The sequence below is a fragment of the Heloderma suspectum genome, chromosome 3, assembly GCF_057233095.1.
Source record: "Heloderma suspectum isolate Gila_16-S chromosome 3, 16-S_ref, whole genome shotgun sequence".
Classification (NCBI taxonomy): Eukaryota; Metazoa; Chordata; class Lepidosauria; order Squamata; family Helodermatidae; genus Heloderma; species Heloderma suspectum.
Genome location: NC_139460.1, coordinates 53,256,843 through 53,282,391, shown reverse-complemented (window position 1 = coordinate 53,282,391; position 25,549 = coordinate 53,256,843).

The window sequence follows — 25,549 nt, the reverse complement described above, 5'->3', positions numbered from 1 at the left end:
ACCTTGAAAGGCTGTCGCATAAACTGATAATTTCTGCAAGCATTCTGTAAGCTAGAAGTCTGAATGATGATTAGACAGCAAAAGCCTTTGTAGACAGGCTTTTGCTGTCTAATCATTTTTCTCACTCACTATGGCTATCACCCTTTTGTAAGTGTCAAGCTGAAATCATTTTTGTCACTCATAGGCTATGGTATCTTAGACCTGTCATCATATGCCATTTTTTTGCATGATAAAATGTGATCACTGTGCCAAAGAGTCTGGCATATGATAACAGGACATAGCCATCCAGCTAAAACAAAAATTAAATCTAAATTTTAAATCCATCCAATGTTCACACAATCCAAAAATGTCTTTTACATAGCAGCAACTATCCATGATATGTTCAAAGGCCCCTGAGTGACTGTAGCAGCAGCTGTCAGAACCAACAGATATAGGAATTTGAGGGGATCCCCTTCTGGCTAGGAATGGAAAAGACATTCGTTTGGTCTGAATTTTTATATGAACTTACCCAATTTGCACCTTCTGAACCTATATAACAACCAGATAGGGATGTCAGAGAATTTCACCATGAAGCTCAGGGAGGCCGAATGCCAGTGCATTCGGCCCCCCAAAATTGGTGGTGAAACGGTCTTCCCCCCCACCCCCCTGGGACGGGACTTACCTTGGGCGAATCCTCCTGGTGGCGGCGGCTCTGGCAGCGGTGCTGTGGCGGTGTGGTGGCAGCGGTGGCCGGTCTTCTGACCGGCTGCCACCCCCACCATTTCCAGTAAAAAAAAAACACCCAAAAAATGTGATAGGCTACGTAAAGATTTACATAGCCTATCATGGCTAGATTAAAAAAAAATACCGTGATAGGCTACGTAAATGTTTACGTAGCCTATCATGGCTGAGTAAAAAACAAAACAAAAAACCACACATATGCAAATGGCGGCGCCCATGGGCGCCGCCGTTTGTGTTCCTTATTTTGGCACGTCAAGTCTACGTAAACATTTACGTAGACTATAGCGAAAATAAGGGGAACGCAAATAGCGTAGCGTCTACACTATTTGCGTTCCCCTTATTTTTGCCATAGTCTACATAAATGTTTACGTAGACTAGACATGCCGAAAGAAGAAAGCAAATGGAGGCGCCCATGGGCGCCGCCATTTGCGTTCGTGCGGTTGTTGTTGTTTTTTACTCAGCCGTGATAGGCTACGTAAACATTTACATAGCCTATCACGGCTGACTGCAGGGATGCAAACGGTGGTGGCTACGGCTGCTGCCATTTGCGGCCCTGCCAGCCAGGATTCAGGCGTGGAGGGATGGAGCGCCTCCCCCCCGGCCAGAATTTCGGGGGGAGGAATGGAGCGCCTCCCCCCACCGTGAATCAAATTCCGTTCAAGGTAAGTGACTTTCGTACATCCCTACAACCAGATGCACTCATGTGCCAAAATCCTAGGGATGTACGAAAGTCACTTAACTTTCCCAAGGGTGACATTCGCAGTGGGGGGGAGGCACTCCATCCCTCCCACCGAAATTCTCTCCAGCCAGCTCCACTCCGCGGCAATTCTGCGGAGCCGCTGGCCAGGGCTGCCCGCAGCCGGACATCCAGCTGCTGGGCAGCCTGCACAGGGACGGAAATGGCGGCAGCCCTAGCCGCCGCCATTTGCGTCCCTGTATTTTGCTGTGATAGGCTACATAAATATTTACATAGCCTATCATGGCCAAAAAAAAAGGGAATGCAAATGGTGGTCGACGTAGCCACCACCATTTGCGTTCCCTGTTTTTTGCCATAAATACGCAGCCTATCACAGCTTCTGCAGGGACGCAAATGGCATCCCTGCATTAGCTGTGATAGGCTATGTAAGTATTTATGTAGCCTATCACGGCTATAATGAAGAAGCGAATGGTGGCCGCGGATGCAGCCACCATTTGCAAAGCAGCATGAACAGCAGCAGGTAGGTGTCTCGTTTCATGCGCCTTTTGCGGGGCGGGGGGGGGGCTTTGTTCTGCCATGGATTTTGGGGGGCTGAATGCACTGGCATTCGGCCTCACTGAGATCCATGGTGGAATTCTCTGATATCCCTACAAAATCCACACCTTTCAAGATTTTGCCATACAGTTCACAGCTCAAAAATGCATACAAAAATGTATATATTAAGGAACAGGTTACACTAAAATATTAGGGCTGTGCACAGACACCCTGCTTCACTTTGGGTGCTGCTTCAGACCTTCCAAAGAGGTCCCACTTGCTTCAGGCTGATTTGGACCCCATCCACTTCGACACGGATCCAAATCCGAAGTGAGATTCAGACATCCGAATCATTCATTGTTGGCATTTTCCCATTGACTTGCATGGGAAAACACAAGTGGCCATAACTTTTTCAGTTTTTATGATACATCCATGACATTTGGGGAGTTCTCAGCCCCCTGGAGGGGTGTCCACCTGCCAAATTTCAGACAGCTTGTCCCAGTGCTTTTTTGTGCTAGGTGCAGGTGAAATGTGCTGTTCTCAGAAATTCAAACCAAACTCAGAAGAGATAATAACTTAAGTTAGGTGTGCTGAAGCGGAGGAGGTCACTGTCTATCCCTAATCTCTGCTGTAGGTTTCTTTGAAGTGCAAACAGCCCCATTCCCCTAGTACTTCCTATTCAGAAGAATGACAGGCTCAGGCCCTCTTTGGCTGAATACACACATTACCTGGCAGGCAGGCTGGCATATAAAATATAAAATAATTATATACAGAGCAGTTTGTTTTTGTAGTAATGTGCTTTCCCCCCCCAGCACACACAAAATGAATATTTTATATTTATTTTATATTTTTATAAATCCTCTCTCTTTAGCCACACCACACCTGCCAAATTTCAGAAAGTTTTTAATTTGAAAAAAATGCGAGTGAACTGAAGGAACCGAGAGTGTAGCAAGTGCACATCATTATCCAGTTTATATTTATATGCAGCTGGTGATCTCTGCTGTAGGTTTCGATGACCTCAGGCTCTCAGGGGTCTTCTGACAGAGGCAGGAAGACACAACAACTCTGCCAGGTGGGACCTGTGGCGGTTCTAGAGCTAATACATGGCAATGGGTGCTGTCTCATATTCTATACAGAGGAGCAGCCTGGGGTTGCAAATGAATCAACAGTGCCTTGCCCACCAGGGCATAGTATAGTTATTGTCATGCTTTGGTCACTCTAGATTGAATGAGTACATTTTAAGTCATTCAACGAGGAGCTATTGAAGGGCAAATGTGGTGCACGCAGCCACAGTAATGCCAGCTCCAACAGCATCTGTTGAAGTTGCTTCAAAAAAAGCTCCTTATGTTTGCATATTTATCTTCATAATAAAAGAAGAAAGAAAGGGAAAAGTAATAACAAATCAACATTGCCTTGCCTATCAGGGCATATTATCGTTGAAGCCGGGCAATGCCTAGCCAACCAGGGCATATTAGTCTTGAAAGAGGACAAGGTATAGCTGACCAGCAGGACATATTAGTCTTGAAAATAATTAAGAAGGGTGGGGGTGGGGGCGGGGGCAGGAGAACAAGCCAAGAAGAAGCTAATTAATACAGTAAAAAAGTTTGTTATTCAATTAATGATCTAGAAGAGTTGAATAGAGAAGGACTGGGTAGAAATGTATAAGAAGAAGCTGCACACGTGCGTGCGCACACGCACACACACACACACACACACCACAGATCTAACCGAACTTAAGAAACAAACACAACTCTAAACCAACCAACCCCCTCGCTCTCACTCTTGGGAAATGAACAAAGTCAGGCTTTCACCAAAATATATGCAGTATCCCCCCCCCCACCACTGTCACTGATTGGACACTGCTTGGTTAAGTTCAGCCCTAATTTGGCCATTCACCCAAGCTCACTCCCTCCTCCTCCTTCTCCTCTCTCCTTCCCCCTCCCCCTTCTTCCTCATCCTCCTCTCCCCCCCCCCCGATATTTCACATGTTGATACATTTTGGAGCCGGTGTGTCTGGGCTGCTCAGAACGCATCAGAAGAGCTCCAAATATATGAGGTGGACCATAGGCCCGCTTCACTTTGGGGCGCCTTGGTGCTGTTCTGACCTACCTCGTATCTCCCCTGAATCAGCCTGCTTTGCTTCGTTATTCAGGCTTCGGACTGAAGCAGTGCACAGCCCTAGAAAATATGTATATTAGGAGAAAATATGCACAAACATTAGGGGGAAATAGCTTTCAAAAAGTGTGCACACTAGGAAAACTGTCTACAAACATGCACATATTAGGAGAAATGAGTATGAATTTTCATCCAGACTTTTTTGTTCCTGAACTTGCAAACTGATGTGAAAGTGTGCTGAAATGAACTTATGGTCAGAAAAAAGTAAGAAACTGAGCAAAATCAAAATTGACAAATTTGCTCATACCTATGTCTGTCCCATTAACACAACAACCTGTGCTCAGTTGTTCATTCAACCTCTAGCAGCACCTAGCATCTACTAGCAGTTCAATATTATAAGAAGCTCATTGTGAAGATATCTGATGTCACACACACACAAACACATGGTCTTCTTCCTGCTGCAGAACTGGAATCATTCCATAAACCTTCAAATCTGCATGACAGTTTTTCAAACGGCAAGCTCTCCAGAGTGACTATGGTTAATGTAGACAGGAAAGAAAATTACCACCTGAAGCATTCAACAAACTACAGCTATGACTGGGATAGTTTGTATGAGCTGCAACTGTTTTGGATGGCTTGAAGAGTATGATTGATTTGCCATTTAGCAGAGGTACTTTAATATAATTAGAGCTACAGATAACCCTTAGTCCAACTATATTAACATTCTTTATAACAGGAAACAGAGATAATATATTGCCATCAATGGACTCTCTACTATTATAAGCAAGGCCTGTTGGTAGTACATTTAGATAATATGTCTAAACTCTTGCAGTAATTTATTTCTGCAAAAATAAGTTTGTAAACAAAGCTTGAGCCATAATTCACCATTTTTAAAAAAAATCATTCACCATTTCAAAAATCAAAACAACAAAAAGTGACAAGAAGCAAAGGACCAATAAACTCAGGCTGGCAAGGACAGATTCCATTCACATATCCAGAAGCAGAATGTATTAGTCCTGAAAGGAACTGAGCCAAATTTTACCATGATTTCCCTTGCAGGGGGTGTTTGCAATATATATTCACAAACAGGAAATTGTTCTTGGAGAAAAATGACTACATATTAATTTCTAATTGCAAGACAATAATTTTCTGGGAAAGGGAGGGTAAAGAAGGCATTGGTCTGACTAATATACACAAACTCCCTGCTACCAAGTGCAATTGATGAGACTTAAGTGAGCCTATAGTCGTTGGTTTTTAAGATGTCAGCTTTGGCTGACACATAACTGCATTTGATTCCCTTCTTCTGTGAGGAAACTGCTATCTCACTCACTAGTGTGAGGCAACTTTAAATTAAGGGTTGACATTTTAAGTCCTGATAATGGCATAAGATGTGCAGTACTGGTATTTGAGTTCAACATACTGGACATGAAACAGATGCTTAATGCTCGCTTCAGATGCACTGGGGAGATACATAGTTAAGAATGCAATGGAGGAAAAAGTACGGAGCACAATAACTATACTATGCCCTGGTGGGCAAGGCACAGTGGCACGGAGCACTTTTTATCAGCTTAGGCTGGTATACCAACTACGCCCTTATCTGGACAGAGATAGCCTAGCTACAGTTATCCATGCTCTGATAACTTCTTGTCTGGATTACTGCAATGCGTTATACGTGGGGCTGTCTTTGAAAACGGTCCGGAAACTTCAGCTGGTCCAAAATAGGGCAGCAAGATTGTTAACAGGGACTGGCCTGCGAGCTCATATTACGCCAGTACTTTTCCAGCTGCACTGGCTGCCAGTCCATTTCCGGGCCCGATTCAAAGTGCTGGTGTTAACATTCAAAGCCCTTAACAGCTTGGGGCCAGGTTACCTGAAGGATCGCCTCCTCCCATATGTGCCTGCCCAGACCTTAAGATCATCATCAGTGGCCCTTCTCCGTGAGCCCCTGCCAAAGGAAGTGAGGCGGGTGGCTACTAGGAGGAGGGCTTTTTCTGCTGTGTTACCCCGGCTCTGGAATGAGCTCCCTAGTGAGCCTGGCATCTACACTGTATTCCTTTCCACGCCAGGTGAAAACCTTTTTATTTTCCCAGGCATTTTAGCATTTTAGCTTTCTAAATTTTTATCTTTGCTGTTTTAAATCTGTATTTTAAACTCCTGCACTGCTGCTAGGTTTTATTGTGGTTGTATTGTTATATTGTGGTTTTAATGTTCTATATATTTTAAATTGTTTTACTGTGTGCTGTTTGGTTTTAATTTTTGTGAACCGCCCAGAGAGCTTCAGCTATTGGGCAGTATAGAAATGAAATAAATAAAATAAAATAAATAAAAAGTAGCAGTGGCATGTACTACAAGACACAGTTACCCACACTGCTTTCACCACACAGACTGCAACTAGGGATGTCAGAGAATTCTGTGACGGATCTCAGTGAGGCCAAATGCCAGTGCATTCGGCCCCCCGAAATCCATCACGGAATGGCCTGCCACCCCTCCGCCCCCCCATGGATCCCCCCTGGGATGAGACTTACCTGGGGCGGATGTTCCGGATGGCGGTGGCTCCAGCGGCGGCTTTGGCAGTGGCGGCGGCGGCAGCTGGTCTTCCGACCGGCTGCCACCGCCTCCATTTGCAGTCTGTGTGTGTGTGTGTGTTTTTCCCCCCATAGATGTGATAGGCTACATAAAGACTTACGTAGCCTATCATGTCTGGGTAAAAAAACAAAAACAAAATGTGTACGCAAATGGTGGCGGCTATGGCCACTGCCATTTGCATTCCTTAGAAAGGGGAATGCAAATAGCGCCCAGTACACGATTTGCATTCCCCTTTCTTTTCTTTGTCTTAGTCTACATAAATATTGACGTAGACTAAGATGAAGAAAAATAAGGAACGCAAATGGCGGCGGCCGTAGCCGCCGCCATTTGCGCACGTGTGTTTGTTTTTTTTTTTTACCCAGAGCCCTCCGTGGCCGGAAATCTGGCTGTGGACAGCCCTGGCCTGGGCCTGGCCGGCTGCTCCGCGGAGGCACCGCGGAGCACAGCTGGCCGTCGAGGATTCCGGGGGGAGGACCAGATCACCTCCCCCCGAGTCAAGGATTCCGGGGAGAGGGACGGAACACCTCCTCCCCTACCATGAATAGAATCCGTGGAAAGGTAAGTGACTTTCGTACATCCCTAATTAGGGATGTCAGAGAATTCTGCCTGAATTTTAAATGGGATCAAATTCTGACAAATCCGGTCTGCAGAATCCTCCTTGGAACAGGGCGGCCCGGTCGACCCAGACCGGAGCTCACGTGGACCCTTTTTTTTTTTTGTCTGCCAAATGGCAGATTTTACAAAAATAATAATGAAAAGAAATCTGTAAATCATAAATGGAGGAAGAACGCCAATGGCTTTACGCTTTTTACGAGGCATTTTCCCGAGGCTTTCTTTTGCTGGGGCTGAGTCTTGAAGTCCACGGAAATCCTCCATCTTTTCTGTGTATTATCTGTGGAGGTGAAGTCAGGTGTGGTCAGGCCAGGATAGGTCAGGTCTGGTGAGGTCAGGTCAGGTCAGGTGAGATCAGGTGACCGGGAGTTACATGGGGAATCCCCACGAAGGGCTTTACTCTTACAGAGACTGACGGCAGGCGTGCAAAAAGTATTTTTCGGTGGTACTTATGGAATTATTTACATAAGTTCAGGGAGCCAAAAAAAATGGGGGAATTCGGGGCATGCGGACGGCAGAATGGAACAGGGTGGCCCTCGGCTGTGCAGAATCCTCATGGAGTGGAGCCACTCCACGAGGATTCTGTGGGGAGGAACAGATCACCTCCCCCCCCCCCTGCGGATTCCCCACCGGAACGGACGGTGGGGAATCTGTACATCCCTATCCATCACTAGAAGGTATTTCTCCCCTTAATCTCTTTTGGGGGAGAAATAGGGCAATCTGCACTCTTGCACCAAATTACCATGGCACCTTCCTAACACAAGCTGAAAACTTGGCAGTTTTATTGCCTGCAAACTGAGATACATTGTGGCTCCATTTCCAGGTCCTTTCCCCTTGTATAGCATGCTGCCTGCATCAAACTTTCTGTAGCAGGAATTTTGCACATTCTTTCAGTCAATAGGGATGGCGGAGAATTTCTCCCCGAAACTTCGGGGGGCCGAGCGCCAACATGTTCGCCCCCCGAACAGGTTTCGGGGAGAAATTCTCTGCACCCCCCCACACCCTGCACCCCCCCCAGGACGGGACTTACCTTTCCCCAATGTACCTCCCGGCGGCGGGTCCCGGCGGCGGTTCGTCGGGTCTTCGTCAGGGGCGGGAGCGGCAGCCAGTCTTTCGACCGGCTGCCGCCACTGCCATTCCAATAAAAGAAAAAAAAACGCCCCCGTGATAGGCTACATGACGATTAACGTAGCCTATCATGGCTAGATCTGCAAAGTCAGATCATCACGTAGCCTATCACGGGTGACTTTGCAGATCTAGCTGTGATAGGCTACGTTAATCGTCACGTAGCCTATCACGGGGGCGTTGTTTTTTTTTTTACTTTTTATTTCGCGGCCGGGCGAGGCGAGGCACCTCCTCCCTGACCTGAATTTCGGCCGGGCGAGGCAGGAAGCCTCCCCCCCCAGCCTGAACTTCGCGGGGAGAGCAGCGAAGCGCCTCCCCCCCCACCGCAAAAAGCTGCGAGACCAGGTAAGTGACTTTCGTGCACCCGTATCAGTCAATAAAAAACCCAAAAACATTCAACCCAGAAATTTGGGGTGATGGGGGAGGGGATACATGAGTTTGAATTAGAGCTGTCAACAAATGTCCTCTTGAATTTTTCCACCTTCTTTGGGGGCAGAGAAATTTTGGAGACAATTTTGCCGAATTTCTCCAGGGGGAGGAGAAATTCCCAGGAAGGGCTCCTCATTGGCAGGGCTTGTAATACAGCTTCTTTCTTTTTTGGTAAGGGTTTTTTGGGGGGCAGGTGTTGTTTGTTTTTTGTTTTTTGCTGCAACAGCATCAACTGTGTTGGCAGGCTGGCCCCCATTTTGCATCCACCACAATGCGGGTGTGAGGGGGGTGGCATGTTGTCTCTAGCTTAGGGATGGGTGGATTCCCTACCTTTTATCTCTCCAGGAATCTGCCCATGGGGGGAGGCGATCCGTCCCTCCCTACAGAATCCATGCAAGCCAGCTCCATATTGTTGGTGATATGGCTGCCATTACTGTGCCGTATCTCTGAGGGATGACTCCGGATGCAAATGGCATAGTGGATGCCATTTGTGGCCACAAAGCTCTTAGATTAACCTAAATGCAGCTGTAAATGGCTGCAATTAGGTTAAACTAAGGGCTTTACAGCTGCAAGTGGCATCCACTATGCCATTTGCATCCAGAGTCATCCCTCAGCGATATGGAGCGTCCGCGGAATTGCCGCAGGGAGGATCCGGCTCCACAGGATTCCAGCGGGAGGTGCAGGTAAGGGATCCTTTCCTCTGTTGACTCCAGAGGCCGGATTCTTCTGAATCTGGCCTCATTGGGGTCCATGGTGGAATTCTCCACCATCCCTACTCTAGCTCAAGGGATGAAGTGGTGTCAGTGCTCTGCCAAAATCTGTACACCAACTTCCTGAACATTTTCTTCCCCCATGAAAGGGGCTTCCATCATTCTGCATCATTCAGGCTGTTTTATTATGTATTTTTGTGTTGTTTTTGAACGTACCTAATCACAACTAGCCTCCCAGTCTGCCTGTACCTCACGATCTGAAAAAAAAGCCCTATGGAGGAATTACCTCTCGGTGCCTTAAACTGGGCTTTAATTGAAGTGTAGGAAGCTGAGGAGGCTACAAGCTGCCAGAGAGATGATTGTACAATGAAAGACAGGACAGTTGTATTCATTCCTCAGCCACCTCCTAAGTAAAGTAAGCCCAAGAAACCTAAACCCAACCCTTGAGAATTTCTCTGAAATTTCTCTGAAATTTCTTCAATGTTGAATTTCTTTTTGAAAGCAATTTCTCGTCTCTCAAATTGAATGAGAATGGTCAAAGAGATGTGGGAGAAATTTTTGGCACAGCTCTAGTTTGAATCAATTCTGGAACAGCAAGGAATATAGAGGAAATAGAATTAAATGGATCAAAAACAGGGGTGCTAAACCTGTTTCAGCCCAAGGGCTGAATTCCATTTCATAGAATAGTTGGGTTGGAAGGGGACTACAAAGCCATCAAGTCCAACCCCCCCCCCCAGGGGTGTATTCCAGCAGTGGGCAAGGTGAAAGGCAAAGGGGATGTGGTCAGAAATACAAAAATACCAGCATGTTTTAGCTTAAAGCTTTTCCTGCCAGTAACTAAGCCTTAGAAGAGGCATCACAGCCTTCCAGAATGGGGAAAAAGCAGTGCAAAACAATGGGTGATCAGGGAAAGGATTGGGCCAGGGGAAGAGGAAGGGGGCATGGCCTTTTGGAGAACCCCAATAGATCTAATAGTAATATGTCCCCCTGGCCTGAGGTTCTGCACCCTTGATCTAAAATTAGGTGGGGTCAAATATGATATTATTGGCTTCAACTGGTGAAAACCAAAGGTCATTACACAACAGGAGAGAAGAAGGGGGGAAACCCCAAAACAAATCCACAATGAAGGATCAAATCAGATAATCTCCATCACTAATAAATAGGGATGTATGAAAGTGACTTACCTGTTTGCGGATTATGTTGATAGTGGAATCCTCAAATGGCTGGTTGTGCTCCACAGCAGCTCCGCGGAGCAGCTGGCCAGGCCCAGCCCAGCCAGGCCAGAGCCGTCCGCAGCCAGATTTCCGGTCGTGGAGGGCTCTGGGTAAAAACAAAACAAAACAACAACCGTGTATGCAAATGGCTGTGGCTACGGCCACCGCCATTTGCATTCCTTCTTTTTGGCTGTCATAATCTACGTAAACATTTACATAGACTATGACGGTGAAAATCAAGGGGAAATCTTTACGTAGGCTAAAACGGCGAATCAAAAGGGGATGCAAATAGCGCCCGGTATGCTATTTGCGTTCCCCTTGATTTTCACTGTCATAGTTTATGTAAATATTTACGTAGATTAAGACGGTAAAAAGAAGGAATGCAAATGGCGGCAGCCGTAGCCGCCGCCATTTGCGTATGCATTTTTTTTTAAAACCCACCCCCAACCATGATAGGCTACATAAAGATTTACGTAGCCTATCACATCTTTTCTTTTTAAACCTAGCCATGATAGGCTCCATAAATCTTTATGTAGCCTATCACGTCTTTTTTTTTTTCCCCAGAAGCATGGAAATGGCAGCGGCGGCAGCCGGTCAGAAGACTGCCTGCCACCGCCGCCACCGCTGGAGCTGCCGCCGGAGCCGCCGCTGGAGCCGCCGCCACCCAGAAGATCCGCCCCAGGTAAGTCTCATCCCGGGGGGATCCACGGGGGGTGGGGGGGTGGCAGGCCATTCCACCACAGATTTTGGGGGGCCGAATGCACTGGCATTCGGCCTCACCGACATCCGTGGCGGAATTCTCTGACATCCCTACTAATAAATATTATCATATATAATCCCATCTAATTTTCAAAACAGCTGTTGCAAAAATTGAGACTTGGTTTATAGGGTCAACAAAGATGATCAGGGACTGGAAACAAAGCACTATGAATAGAGACTGAAAGAACTGGGCATGTTTAGCCTTGAGAAGAGAAGACTGAGGGGAGATACGACAGCGTTCTTCAAGTACTTGAAAGGTTGTCACAGAGAGGAAGGCCAGGATCTCTTCTTGATCATCCCAGAATTCAGGACATGGAATAATGGGCTCAAGTTACAGGAAGCCAGATTCCAGCTGAACATCAGGAAAAACCTCCTGACTGTAAGAGCAATATGACAATGGAATCAATTACCTAGGGAGGTGGTGGGCTCCCCCACACTGGAGGCATTCAAGATGAGGGGTGGTGGCTGACAGCCATCTGTCACGGATACTGTGACTTGGATTCCTGCATTGAGCAGGGGGTTGGACTCAGTGGTCTTATAGGCCCCTTCCAACCCTACTATTCTATGATTCTTAGGGATGGGGGAGAATTTCTCCCTGAAACTTCGGGGGGCCGAGTGCCAATGTATTCGGCCCCCCGAAGTAGTTTCGGGGAGAAATTCTCTGCACCCCCCCGGGATGGGACTTACCTTTCACGAATGTCCCTCCCGGCGGCGGGTCCCGGTGGCGGTTCGGCAGGTCTTCGACAGGGGCAGGGGCGGCAGCCGATCTTTCGACTGGCTGCCGCCGCCGCCATTCCAAGAAAAGTTAAAAAAAAAAACGCCCCCGTGATAGGCTACGTGACGATTAACGTTGCTATTTGCGTTGCCCTTATTTTCGCCGTAGTCTATGTAAATCTTTACGTAGACTACAGCGACCAAATAAGGAACGCGAATGGCGGCTCCCTATGGGGGCCGCCATTTGCGTACGCGTTTTTTTTTTTTTAAGTCACCCGTGATAGGCTACGTGACGATTAACGTAGCCTATCACAGCTGATTTTGCAGATCTAGCCATGATAGGCTACGTAAATCGTCACGTAGCCTATCACGGGGGCGTTTTTTTTTTAACTTTTTATTTCGCGGCCAGGCGAGGTAAGGTGCCTCCTCCCCGGCCTGAATTTCGGCCGGGCGAGGCGGGAAGCCTCCCCCCCGGCCTGAACTTCGGGGGGAGCAGCAAAGCGCCTCCCCCCACCGCGAAGCAAGCTGCGAGACCAGGTAAGTGACTTTCGTGCACCCCTAATGATTCTATGAAGGTATTTGTTCTGTATGAGAAAATCATACAGATTTTCTCAAAAACTGACATCTGGGGACAAGAAAGAAAACTGGATAAACATCTCTGTCTAGGTGGGTCTGCACAATGGGGTGTACAGAAGATAATTAGGGATGTTGGAGAATTCTACCACAGACTTTCTTTAGAATCCGGCCCCCTGGAGTCTGTGGCAGAACAGGGCAATCCCCCCCTGCCACCCCATGGAATCCCCCTGGGATGGAGCCTACTTGGCTCCAGCGGTGGCTCCAGTGGTGGCGGCGGCTCTGGGTGGTCTTCCGGCTGCTGCTGGGCTGCAGCCGCAAATGGCAGCCGCTATGCTGGCCACCATTTGCATCCCTGCCAAGCCGTGATTGGCTACGTAAGTATCTACATAGCCTATCACGGCAAACGGCAGGGATGCAAATGGCAGCTGCTACACAAATGGCAGCCGCTATGTAGATACTTACATAGCCTATCACGGCTTGGTAGGGATGCAAATGGTGTGGTGGCTGCCATTTGCGTCCCTGCGGGGGCTGTGATAAACTATGTATATATTTACATATACATTTACATATATATTTACGTAGCCTATCAAGGCAAAAGGCAGCGGCTGCCATTTGTGTCCCTTCCTTTTGCCATGATAGGCTACGTAAATATATACATAGCCTATCACGGCCTCTGCAAGGATGCAAATGGTGGCTGCTACAGCAGCCACCATTTGTGGCCAGCACAACCCAGCAGCGGACAAAACTCTGGCTGTGGGCGGCCCCAGGCGGTGGCTCCGTGGAGTCACTGCGGAGCGCAGCCAGCCAGGGAGGATTATGGGGGGGAGGGACGGAGCACCTTCCCCCCACCGCAGATGCCCCCACCCGGAACGAGGTAAGGGATTTGTACATCCCTACAGATAATGACAGATCCACACACATAGAGATGCTGGTCCCATGGAACTTGAACACACCTTCTTGGTATATTAGATTCCATACTAATGCAAAACTGTAATTTTGGGATTCAACACATAATTCCCTGTAGGATGTAAAAGATTCTCTCCAACATCCTTTCATGCACGCATGCATGCACGGACACACGCACACACACACACAATTTGAGGCTACTGAAGCTGTACGTAGAGCTGTGTGCTAATGGATTTTTCCTTGGAATAAATTGAATCACATATTTTATCCCAGGTCATATTGTTAGTAGGGATGGTGGAGAATTTCTCCCCGAAACTTCGGGGGGCCTAGTGCCAACGTGTTCAGCCCCCCGAACAAGTTTCGGGGAGAAATCCTCCGAACCCCCCCCCCGCACCCCGCACCCCCCCCCCGGGATGGGACTTACCTTCGCCGAATGTCCCTCCCGGCGGCGGGTCCGGCCGGCGGTTCGGCGGCTGTTCGTGCGGGGTGGGAGCGGCAGCCGGTCTTTCGACCGGCTGCCGCTGCCGCCATTGCAATAAAAGAAAAAAAAAACGCCCCCGTGATAGGCTACATGATGATTAACGTAGCCTATCACGGCTAGATTTGCAAAGTCAGCCATGATAGGCTACGTCAATCATCACGTAGCCTATCACGGGTGACTTAAAAAAAAACAAAAAACGCGAGTACGGATAATGGCGGCCCCCATAGGGAGCCGCCATTCCCGTTCTTTATTTGGTCGCTGTAGTCTGCGTAAAGATTTACGTAGACTACAGCGACCAAATAAGGAACATGAATGGCGGCTCCCTATGGGGCCGCCATTAGCGTACGCGTTTTTTTTTTTTAAGTCACCCGTGATAGGCTACGTGAGGATTGACGTAGCCTATCATGGCTGACTTTGCAGATCTAGCCGTGATAGGCTACGTTAATCATCACGTAGCCTATCACGGGGGCGTTTTTTTTTTTAAAAAAGCAACTTTCAAGTTCGCGGCCAGGCGAGGCGGGAAGCCTCCTCCCCGGCCTGAATTTCGGCCAGGGCGAGGCGGGAAGCCTCCCCCCCCGGCCTGAATTTCAGCCAGGGCGAGGCGGGAAGCCTCCCCCCTGGCCTGAACTTCGCGGGGGGAGCAGCGAAGCGCCTCCTCCCCACCGTGAACAAGCTTCGGCGAAAGGTAAGGGACTTTCGTCCACCCCTAATTGTTAGGCAATATTGGGTTTTGTTTTGGAAACAAATCATTGGGGTTTGTTTTGGGGTTGGACTCAATGGTCTTATAGGCCCCTTCCAATCCTACTATTCTCTGATTCTATGAAAACAGTGGATGCGGTTATTAGGTTGGTCTGGGGGAAGGGATTACATCCTCTGGACAGAAATCAGACAATCTTGGCCATTCCCAGATTCTTCTAGGTCCATTTCCTTGTTAAAAGGTCCAGCATTGGTAAGGAGATACATCAAGGGAGGCATTAGTGCATGATCTCAGAAGAATGCAAATGTCCTTGTGAACAGATGGCAGGTTGCTCCATTATGTACAGTTAAGCACAGTTTATGCTGCCACCCTTTGAACTGGAAACTTACAAGCTCCCCCAGAAGTAACCGAGCATGCTGTTTGTGCATCAGTGCATGTGTGTGTGTGTGTGTGTGTGTGTGTGTGCATGTGCATATGAGACTCTGCTTGTCCTTCCATAGCCCAAGGCAACAAATGGCTTGTTCCTGATTTTCCTTTTAAGTGTGATTAGTAGAATCAGCAGTCAAAGTAACTGGAGTTGAGTATCTTGCAAGATGCAAGCTTCCTGGAAATGAACAGGAGGGGGACAGCAGAGAGATGTGCTGTGACAAAATTACAAATTATTTGAAAGAGAGAGACTGAATAAAAGGAGAAGAGGGAGGTGGGGAATCAAATCAGGAGATCAAGAGATAAGAGCTTAGAGGTAAATCAAAGCTCTAAAGTGCAAGATAAATGCTGAGGAGGTTTGGGAGAAGTGTTGCTGCCAGAACATACAATCTACTGTAGCTCTTTGCACTTTTATATCCAGATTATTGCTCACAGAAAGTTATCCTGGCTTCTGGGCTTTCTTTTTGTCTCTGGGATGATTATAATGACAGAGATTCCCTGTAGCCATTCTTGCTCTTGGCTGCACCATTTCCTCCTTGCACTTTCTGCTGTTCTTCCTGCATCTCTCATTATTTGTTCCGGCTTTCAAGAGCCCCATGGCAGCATTCTTAGGACAAAAGGCTACCATGACGCTCATCCCTATTTATCCTTCTCTGATGCAGGGTGAATTTGGGTCTGCTCCTGAATCGACTACATGAAGGCTCTTCTTCTTCTTCTTCTTCTTCTTCTTCTTCTTCTTCTTCTTCTTCTTCTTCTTCTTCTTCTTCTTTGCCTTTACTTTGCTTCAATCACCTTGAATGAAGCAGCAATTCCGTCCTTACATTTATCAACAGCCTCATCAACCAATAGCTTCCTATTATAAAATAAAAATATGTGCCTGTTATGTTTCTGCCAGCAAACCTGAGGCATGTTAGATATAAAACACCCAGGGAGACCTGTTGCTTATTACTTTCGAATCCCTGTGGTGAATGCAATGGAAAATTAGGCATCTGCCTCTGTAGATATGAACGGGGGGGGGGGATAAACCTAGGAACTTTTTGTTGTTGGTTGGTTCATTTCTATTATGAAATGCAGTTTTAGACAACAAAACAAAACTTGGACGTTTCAGATAGGAGTTCCTCAGTCTGAAAATGAATGGAATTAAAATTTGACTTAAGACTGTAAGGACTAGGGATGGTGCAGGCACTCAATTCTGTCTGGGAATCTGGTAGAACCCCTCCTGCCCACACCCTGAGCCCCACTCACCGAGACCCTGCCCCCACCTCCCCCTGCCTGCACTCGGCGAGTGGCCCACACTCACCCCGGCAGCCTCATCAAGCTCCACCTTCGCCTTTTTTTGGAAAAAAATAAAATGGAGATTGTAAAAATGCACATATTTGCAAAAATGTGGGGACCTGCAAGCAGGGACAGCGGCTGGGTGGGTGCCTGGAGAACCTGGATGGAGGCGGGTTTACACATGCCTAGTAAGAACTAGCCCAGGTTTAATATGATATTGCTTCCAGAGGACACAACTTGCGGTCTTCTCAAGCATGGTAAATGTGACTGACATACATAACACAATTCTGCTAGTTGCCACTGAATTTTACCAAAGCAAAATTTTGAGGCAAATTTTGAAGTTTCAGGTCAAATGAAATGCTTGAAGAAAGTAAAAAGGGTTTTGAGGAGACTATGAAAGCACCTGCACATTGCTATGGAGTTCCACTCCCAATAACTTTGGAGGTAAATACTCCCTATGCGCAGAAGGTACTGACTGCTACACTGGGAGTATCAGACAGAAGCAGATCCTTCAGTGCTGTTGCGAAAGGCAGAATGCTCCTAACCACCAACTCCCATCAAACAGCCATTACGGTCGGGCTGTTAACCAGCAATCTGTCTAACAAAGGTTCAATGGTCAGCCAACTTAACAGTACACTCTAGGAAAAAGATGGATGATGCTGCAACAATGTCAAATGTGTATCCTCATCATGAACTCCAGAAAATATCAATTGGAAAAAGAGTAAAAAGTCCCCCCCCCCATTTGTTTTGCAAACAGGATAAGTTGGACCCGAATAGCACTTCCCCAGAAGAAATTCAGTGGAATTTTGGAGCATCTCCACCTTTCCCCCCCCCCAAGGGGTACGGGGAATATTTTCAGGCAAACTCTGTTATCATAACCCTGCAGTTCAGAATGTTGATATCTATACCCTCATCATCTGATATTGTTTTCTCTATGTACTTCCTTGTTTTCAGTCATTGGAGGAAAGAAGACGCCTCGGGGCTACTCTGACCTACTTCGGAGCTCAACACAGCCCCTCCCCCCAGCACCCCAATTTGCTTTGGGATTCAGATTCAGATTCTGCTCTGAAGTGGTGCACAGTCCTAAAAACAATATTTAAAAGATAAAAATAGTCTGACAGTGGAGCAAAAAATCTGGAGGAGTGGTCTGCCATATATATTTTGAAATTGTCTTTGAATTTCAGGTATATGTGACATAAATATGAATTATGCCACCTTAGCACCACTGAACCACAGAAAAAAAGGACATGGACACTATGATTTGTTGCTTGATTAATTAAAACACACACACACAACAACACAGAAAGTTCTTCTAGCATGCCATTTTAAGGATTATAGCAGCTTTCTTACTTTCTCAGTAAATGTGTTTCCTCCGCATTGTTATTTTTGTGCGTGTGAGTGTTGTATTCTTGTCTGCCCTGGCCTCCAAACAGAAAGGCTAAATCCAAACAAAAGCTGTATGTTTTCAATACTGGTTTTTAAATGTTTTCTAGTGTAATTGTTTGTTGTTGTAACTGTTGTTTGGAAATGAACTTTTCATGTCAGTTTGCTGGGATCAAGCAAATTTTAACCAGACATGGCAGTGAGGAAAATGGATTTTTTCTTTAAGTGTAACATGTCAAACTGTAAGCAAATTCATACTAGAATTGACGTTAGCAAACACTGACAACTACACATTTATCTTGAAAAAGTGGGAGGTGAACCAATCACATCTATATATGCAACTGGCATTGTGTCTCAAATTATACATCAATATCCCATACTGAACATTATTTAAATGCGCACAGAAGAGCAGAAGAAATATCCTCCCAAAGTTATCATGTTGAAATGACCTTCAAGCTTTTAATTTTTTGGAGCACTTTGTGGAACTTGACATAAAGGACCAAAGTTGATGGTGGAAGGTCAAATTGTGTAGAATTGCCAATTGTGGGCCCAACATAAAAACCAATTTTAGGGGTTTGTGAGACTTGAAGTGAAGAGGCAGCTGGGGAAGTTAAAGTGAGACTTGAAAGTGAGCCATTAGTGACTTGCAGTTGCTTAAATGGCCGCAGAAGCACTTTTGCTAACAGAAATAGATCAGAGATTTGAAAATATTGTAGAAAATGTGAAAAGCCAATGTGTCATTCAACTGGACAGTAATAGAAGTTTTACACTCATCTTTTCTTCAATGTGTCGAAACTCCAAAGATACTAGAATTTTGTGGATATGCCTATGACCAAGGATAAAACTTAAAACAATAGTTTCCCTTCCTTCCTTCCTTCCTTCCTTCCTTCCTTCCTTCCTTCCTTCCTTGTATCTTTCAGCCTTCTTACAATGAAACAACTGCAGTGTCTGAAGTTCAGAGATTAAACAAGTAGAACAAATAATTGTGACATTGACAAGTGATCTGACCAATAGTTAAAGAGAGTGGTTATAAATATCTGTTGGATACAGGTTTATGCTGGATCAACTGCACTGATGGAAGGGCATTTCCCCACACACCCCTTCCCATGGCAGCCCCTTCAGCCCCCTGAGAATGCTACAAAGAGAATCAGGAATCCCTGCTGTGGAATCCCTGCTGCACTATCTTGCAGAGGGAAGATAATGGTAGGGATGGCCAAGAATTCTGCCACGGAGTCCAGTGAGGCCAGATTCTTTAGAATCCAGCTCCCTGGAGTCTGTGGCAGAATGGACTGCTCCCCCTGCCACCCCATGAAGTCCCCACGGACTGGATCCTACCTGCCTCTGGCAGGTCCGGATCTGGCCGCTGCAGTCTCCTGCTCCAGTGTGCAGCCGTGAATGGCGTCCTGCGTAGGGGATGCCATTTGCATCCCTCCTTTAGCCGTGATAGGCTATGGAAATATTTCCATAGCCTATCATGGCTACAGGGGGGACACAAATGGCATTCCCTATGCAAGACGCCATTTACAGCCACAGCAGCCCAGCAGCGGATGGAGGTTCGGCTGCAGATGGGCCCGGCTGGCGGCTTCACGAAGTCGCTGCAGAGCGGCGCTGGCCAGGGAGGATTCCGGGGGGGGAGGAACGGATCGCCTCCCCCTACAGCAGACCCCCCCCACAGACGCAGGTGAGTGGGGCTTCGTACACCCCTAGATAATGGATCTAATCTAACATGGGCATATCAAACACAGTTCTAAATTCCTTAATAATGCATAATTTAGCACAAATCCAGAAACGGGCACCAACCCACTTCCCAACCGTATATGCTGGGAATTATGTGGTCGAGTTTCCCGTATTTGGGGAAATTGCAGGGGTCAGCACACCCAGAGTGCAATGGGTGAGTTCTACCGGCTCTTGTTCAAATCTTCACCAAGGTTGGCCATAGAATCCCTCTCCAAATGTCTGGAGACGGTGACTGGATGGGGAGGAATAAGCTGAAGCTGAACCCTGACAAGACCAAGGTACATTTGGTGGGAGACAAGAGGAGGTTGGGGGATGTTGACCTGGTGTTGAATGGGTATGGTTACCCTTGAAAGACCAGGTCCACAGCCTGGAGGTCATTTTAGACTCCCAGCTGTCCATGGAGGCTCAAGTGTCAGCTGTGAGCCAGACAGTGCTGTATCAACTCCATCTCATATGGCGGCTGCACCCCTACCTTCCTGACTGTCTGCTCCCATCGGTAGTACATGCCCTGGTCTCCTCTCATCTAGACTACTGTGATGTGCTCTACGTGGGGTTACTCTTGAAGATGGTTCGGAAGCTGCAGCTAGTACAGAATGTGGCAGCTCGCCTGATTAAAGGCAGCCGCTGTCATGATCTCATCACTCCAGTGCTGAAGGAGTTACGCTGGTTACCAGTTGTTTTCTGGGCCAAATTCAAGGTGTTGGTTTTGACCTTTAAAATCCTATATGGGTCCGGCCCAGCCTATCTTAAGGAGCACCTCCAGCAACACCAGACAGGCCCCTCAACAAGATCAGCCTCAGATGGGCTTCTCTCTGTCCCATCAGCCAGGACAGCTAGGCTGGTGAGGATGAGGGAGAGGGCCTTCTCTGTGGTGGCCCCCACTCTGTGGAACTCCCTCCCTAGGGAACTCCACCATTCCCCCTCTTTAATGAGCTTCTGCCATGCATTGAAAACATGGTTGTTCAGGCAGGCATTTGGCGTGGGCTAGGAGATCTTTAGAAAATGATGTTTTAATGTGTAATTTTATTGTTTTTAAACTGTTTGTATTATTGTACATCGCCCAGAGTGGCCGGATGACCGGCCAGATGGGCGATTAAGAAATTAAATAAATAAATAAATAAATAAATAAATAAATGTGTGTTGTTGTTTTTTCAGGTTGCAATCTTAAACTCACTTATAAGGAGTTAAGCCCCACTGAACACAGCAGGGCTTCTTCTGACCAATAAAGTTTGTGTGTTCATTCATTCATTCATTCATTCATTACATTTACATCCTGCCTTTTCCTCCGAGGAATGCAAGGTGATGTTCATGATCTTCCACCACTCCATTTTATTCTCACAACAATCCTGTGAGGTAGGCTAGGCTGAGAATCACCCAGTGAGCTTCATGGCTAAGCGGGGACTTGAACCCAGGTCTGCCTTCCCTGTCCAACTGCTACACTCTAACCTCTGTACCACATTGAGTCTGCCAATCAAACCTACACTAATGAATGACAATGTAGATATTGCATTATATTTTATAGGGCATCTACTTCCCATTCCCACAAAAAAAAGTAGCTAGGGGTTGATGTTTAAACTTGAGATGTCAAATTATGTTGCAAATATATAAATGCAGTCTCTGAGTGCCCAAGAGAGACATTTCATTACAGTGTGTTTCCCATAGTACCTGCCCACCCCCATTTAAAAAAAACATGTGGGGGTTAGCTTTGGTGAAAACATACAGTTGTGTCTTGAACATGCTCACCAGCTTGCATTCCAACATTTCAATCTTCAAAGGGGATATCACCTAGCAATGTCATGTTACGTCCAATGTATTGTTATGTGCAGTGCTTCCAACGATGAGAATTCTGGAGGTGCAAGTGGAGTGGGTTAGTTGCAGGGGAATAAGACACTGGGTTTGGAATGAGACACTGGAAGCTTATGGCATGTCTATAATATATGGTTTATTTAGACATATATCCAGGTGAAGCAGTGATGTGGATTCAGTAGGGATGTCAGAGAAATCCGCTGTGGATTCAAATGAGGCCAGATTGTTTGGAATCCAGCCTCGGGAATCCGCAGTGGATCGGGACCACTTACCTCTGCTCCAGGTGGAGTGGAGGCGGAAAGGCACTCGGCTGCTTCTTCCATTCAGAGCTGTTCGCCTCCTACCTGTCCCTGCCAATTGCCTTAAAAAAAATGTATTTTTTTTTAAAAATAGTGATCGGGAGGATGTGCCCATAGACTTATATGCAAAATAGAGCAGTGAATCTTGTGTATAAGCCTATGGACACATATACTTATACGCAAGATTCATGACTCTATTTGCATATAAGTCTATGGGTACATCCTCCCTGTCACCAATTTTTTTTTTAAAGACTTTTTTTTTTTTTTAAAGGCAATCAGCAGGGACAGGGAGGAGGTGAACAGCTCTGGCTGGCAGGAGGGAAGGTGAGCACCCCCAAGCCAGTTCCCCCGCGGAATCTGAGTGGAGCAGAACTGCTCTGGAGGATTCTGAGGGGGAGGAATGGATCACCTCCCCCCCCACGGATTCCTCACCAGAACAGATGGTGGGAAATCTGTACAGCCCTAGGATTCAGAGCATCATTAACTGTCCAATGGACAGATTTTTGGCTTCTCCATTAGGTCTCTAGGGGGGTCCTTGCATTCTGAAGATGCTTCTAGGGTTCCAACCCAGCTCTGTCTCTGACTCTCTCCAACTGCAACTAACCTAAGCTTCTTTCTTTTTTCTTACCCTCACACTCAATTACCACATTCTTTAGGGAAGGGGAAAGTAAGCCCCCTTCCAGCAGGGTAACCCCCCTTCCAGGGCCATCGTTGAGGTCCATCACGACTAGGCCAATTTCCTTAACAATAGGGAATCTGGCAAGTTAAACATGCCCAACCAGTTTGACCTCTTTAGCAGTATTTCCATCTCTCTCTTTCACTCACAGGGTGGGGATGTGGGCAGGGAGATGGTTGATTGTTCCAGAACTATTAGCAAATCCAAGGATCTGACCAGATATGCCTCAGGCAATCTACAGAAATCCTAGAGTCAAGAGTCAATGAGTTGGAAAGTACCCTTTGGAGGACATCTAGGCCATCCTCCAAGCTTGCAACAATATTATGCCTTTTCCTCTCTCCTCTGAAAACATTTAGCTGCCATTATAACTTACAATTTACTCAGTCAGCAATGCATCACAATGGCCAGTTTGGCTACTTTTGTCTTTTCTTTTTTTACAAGTCTTCCTTCATGCAAATTTGCGTTAAGCATACCTGAAATGCAAAGAAAACAACATATATTGGACAGGCTTCTTTTTCTCTTGGTCTGTTGACAGACTACTTTAGCAGTCTTCTTGATTATTTCATATTTCTCAAGGGTTGCCAAGGTGTTATCACACAAAGTATTGTTTCATGCAATGTAATAACACAAAATGTTTTTTTTTTTTTAAGGGCAAACCATACCACACAGTTAACTAACACACACACACACACACACACACTGAAGTTCTACAAATAAACTAAATATTGGAACTTTCTTCCCAGGAAGACCCATCTATCACCCCCCCCCCCATTAGCATTTCATTGGCAGACAAAGACTTGGGGCCAAAGTAGACATGTGAGGTGTAGGAAACATTATAGAAAACACAGCACACAGGAAGTGAGGAGTGAACTCTTCTCTACCTAGCATGACCAGAGCTAATTTGCTCCCCCTACCACCAGCTACCTATCCCTACCAATGGGGAATTCCCCCCCCCCACTGTTCTAGCTGCATTGTAGGGGCTGAAATTGGCTCTGATTATGCTTGGGAGGGAAGAGGAAAGCCTGTCCTCCCATGCTGCATCCCTACTCCTCCCTCACACTTATAATTATGTAACCAAAAACATGATATATATCTATATGCTAAATGTCAAGAGAACATCTAGTTTGGTTCTCACTTGTTTAGACTGGTCCAGAGTGATTTGTTTCTGAGGATAGTTTTTAAGTGGCTGCAGTTTGATTCCTCTCTTGTTTTTATCTGATCACCGTTTTGATAAATTGTTTATGTTAATTGAGGGTTATAGCCAGTTGTGCCTTCTACTCTACTCACGGAAGGTGCTTTTATCTAACTAAGGCTTCTATGATCGGAAAGAAGAAGGGAATCATTTTCGCTGATTCCCCTTGCAGCCTCCTGCACCCACCTCCAAATCTGCTGCAAATGGTCGGTGGACCCTTTGGAACAGCATGGGAGGTGGCAGTGGAGGCTGTAGAAGAAAGGGAAAATTTGGAAAAAAAATCTTCTCCCTCCTCTTTCTTATCATGAAAACCTCCACGGGATCAAAGGAATTTCCATCACTGGAGGGACACAATGGTATACAACCCCGAAGTTTTATCTGTCTGTGATATTTGCTTTACTTCTGTTGTTTTATTGTATTTGTATATTGCTTCTGCTTTTCTTAACCACCTTGGGCACCAGTATGTGGAAATGTGAGACATATTAGTGTAAAGAAGATAAATAAATGGTTTGTCAAGGGGAAATTATACTACGTAGTATGGTTTCCACAGTGGCCCACAGCAAATATACAATAATGCAAGGGTTCTTCCAGATGGAGGGTTCCTAGTGCTAGCAATCAAAAGGCATTGTTCATCTTTTTGATGAACATTGGTCATCGCAGGACACGGAATAATGGGCTCAAGTTACAGGAAGCCAGATTCCGGCTGAACATCAGGAAAAACTTCCTGAGTGTCAGAGCAATACGGCAATGGAACCAATTACCTGGGGAGGTGGTAGGCTCTCCCACACTGGAGGCCTTCAAGACGAGGCTGGACAGCCATTTGTCAGGGATGCTCTGACTTGGATTCCTGCATTGAGCAGGGGGTTGGACTCGATGGCCTTGTAGGCCCCTTCCAACCCTACTATTCTATGATTCTATGATTCTATGATCTACTCCATCTTTTCTGCCATAACAAGTTTCTTCTGGTGAGCAAAAAGATGGAAGAAGCAATGAGTAAGCACTGGAGGAGGGCTACAAATTGAAGATGATGACACTCGGACCTCTCCCCAGTAAAATTCTGTGAATGAGGCAACATGATTGCACAATAAAATCCACATCTGGAAGCACCCCAGGAGAATGAGATTGTAATGCCACTCGTAGGGATGTACGAATTATGCTCATACCGTTCCGCTTGACTTCCGCAGTTTGTGTCCTCTGTCCCTTTGCTCTGGCCGCAAGCCCCCGAAATCCTCTGGGTTTTTTTCAGCCTCAGAAGTTATGTAAATAAATCTGCATAAATTTCGAAAGTTACATAAAATAAATCTCGGAAGATACATAAAATCCTCCGCACCCAACAGCCACCCATCCCGTTCCACCATTCCACGAAACACTATTCTTTGTAAATATTTATGTAGTTTCCGTTGGCCTGAATTGACCTTATGTAACTTCCACTGCACTCACCATTGTTTGTTGTGATTGCTTACGTATTTTCTCCCTAAAGGAACTTCTCCCCTGTAACTTCTGCCGCACTCGCCATTGTTGTGATTGCCTTGGCTGGAACTTTCCCGCTATTTCGTAATTGTTTATGTATTTTTTCATTGCCGCCTGGCTGGAATGTTTCCTGCCCTCTGTGCGCTCCCCCGCTATCTTGTTTTCTTGGACAGGGACAAGGACTGTGATTTTATTAATTTCTGTGTATTTGTGCTTGATGTTCCTCGCGTTTACTGGTCTTGTTAACCTCAGAAAAATATCTCCCAAATAAAAAAAAAACAGGGCTACAGTTCCGCTTCTGCAAAATCTGTCGTCAACTTCCTGCTAACTTCCTGAATGTCGTCTGCATCTGAGTTTGCGTCTGCATGGTGATTTGTGGGTGGAGTTCTGTTGTGTGGTGGTGGTTGTGT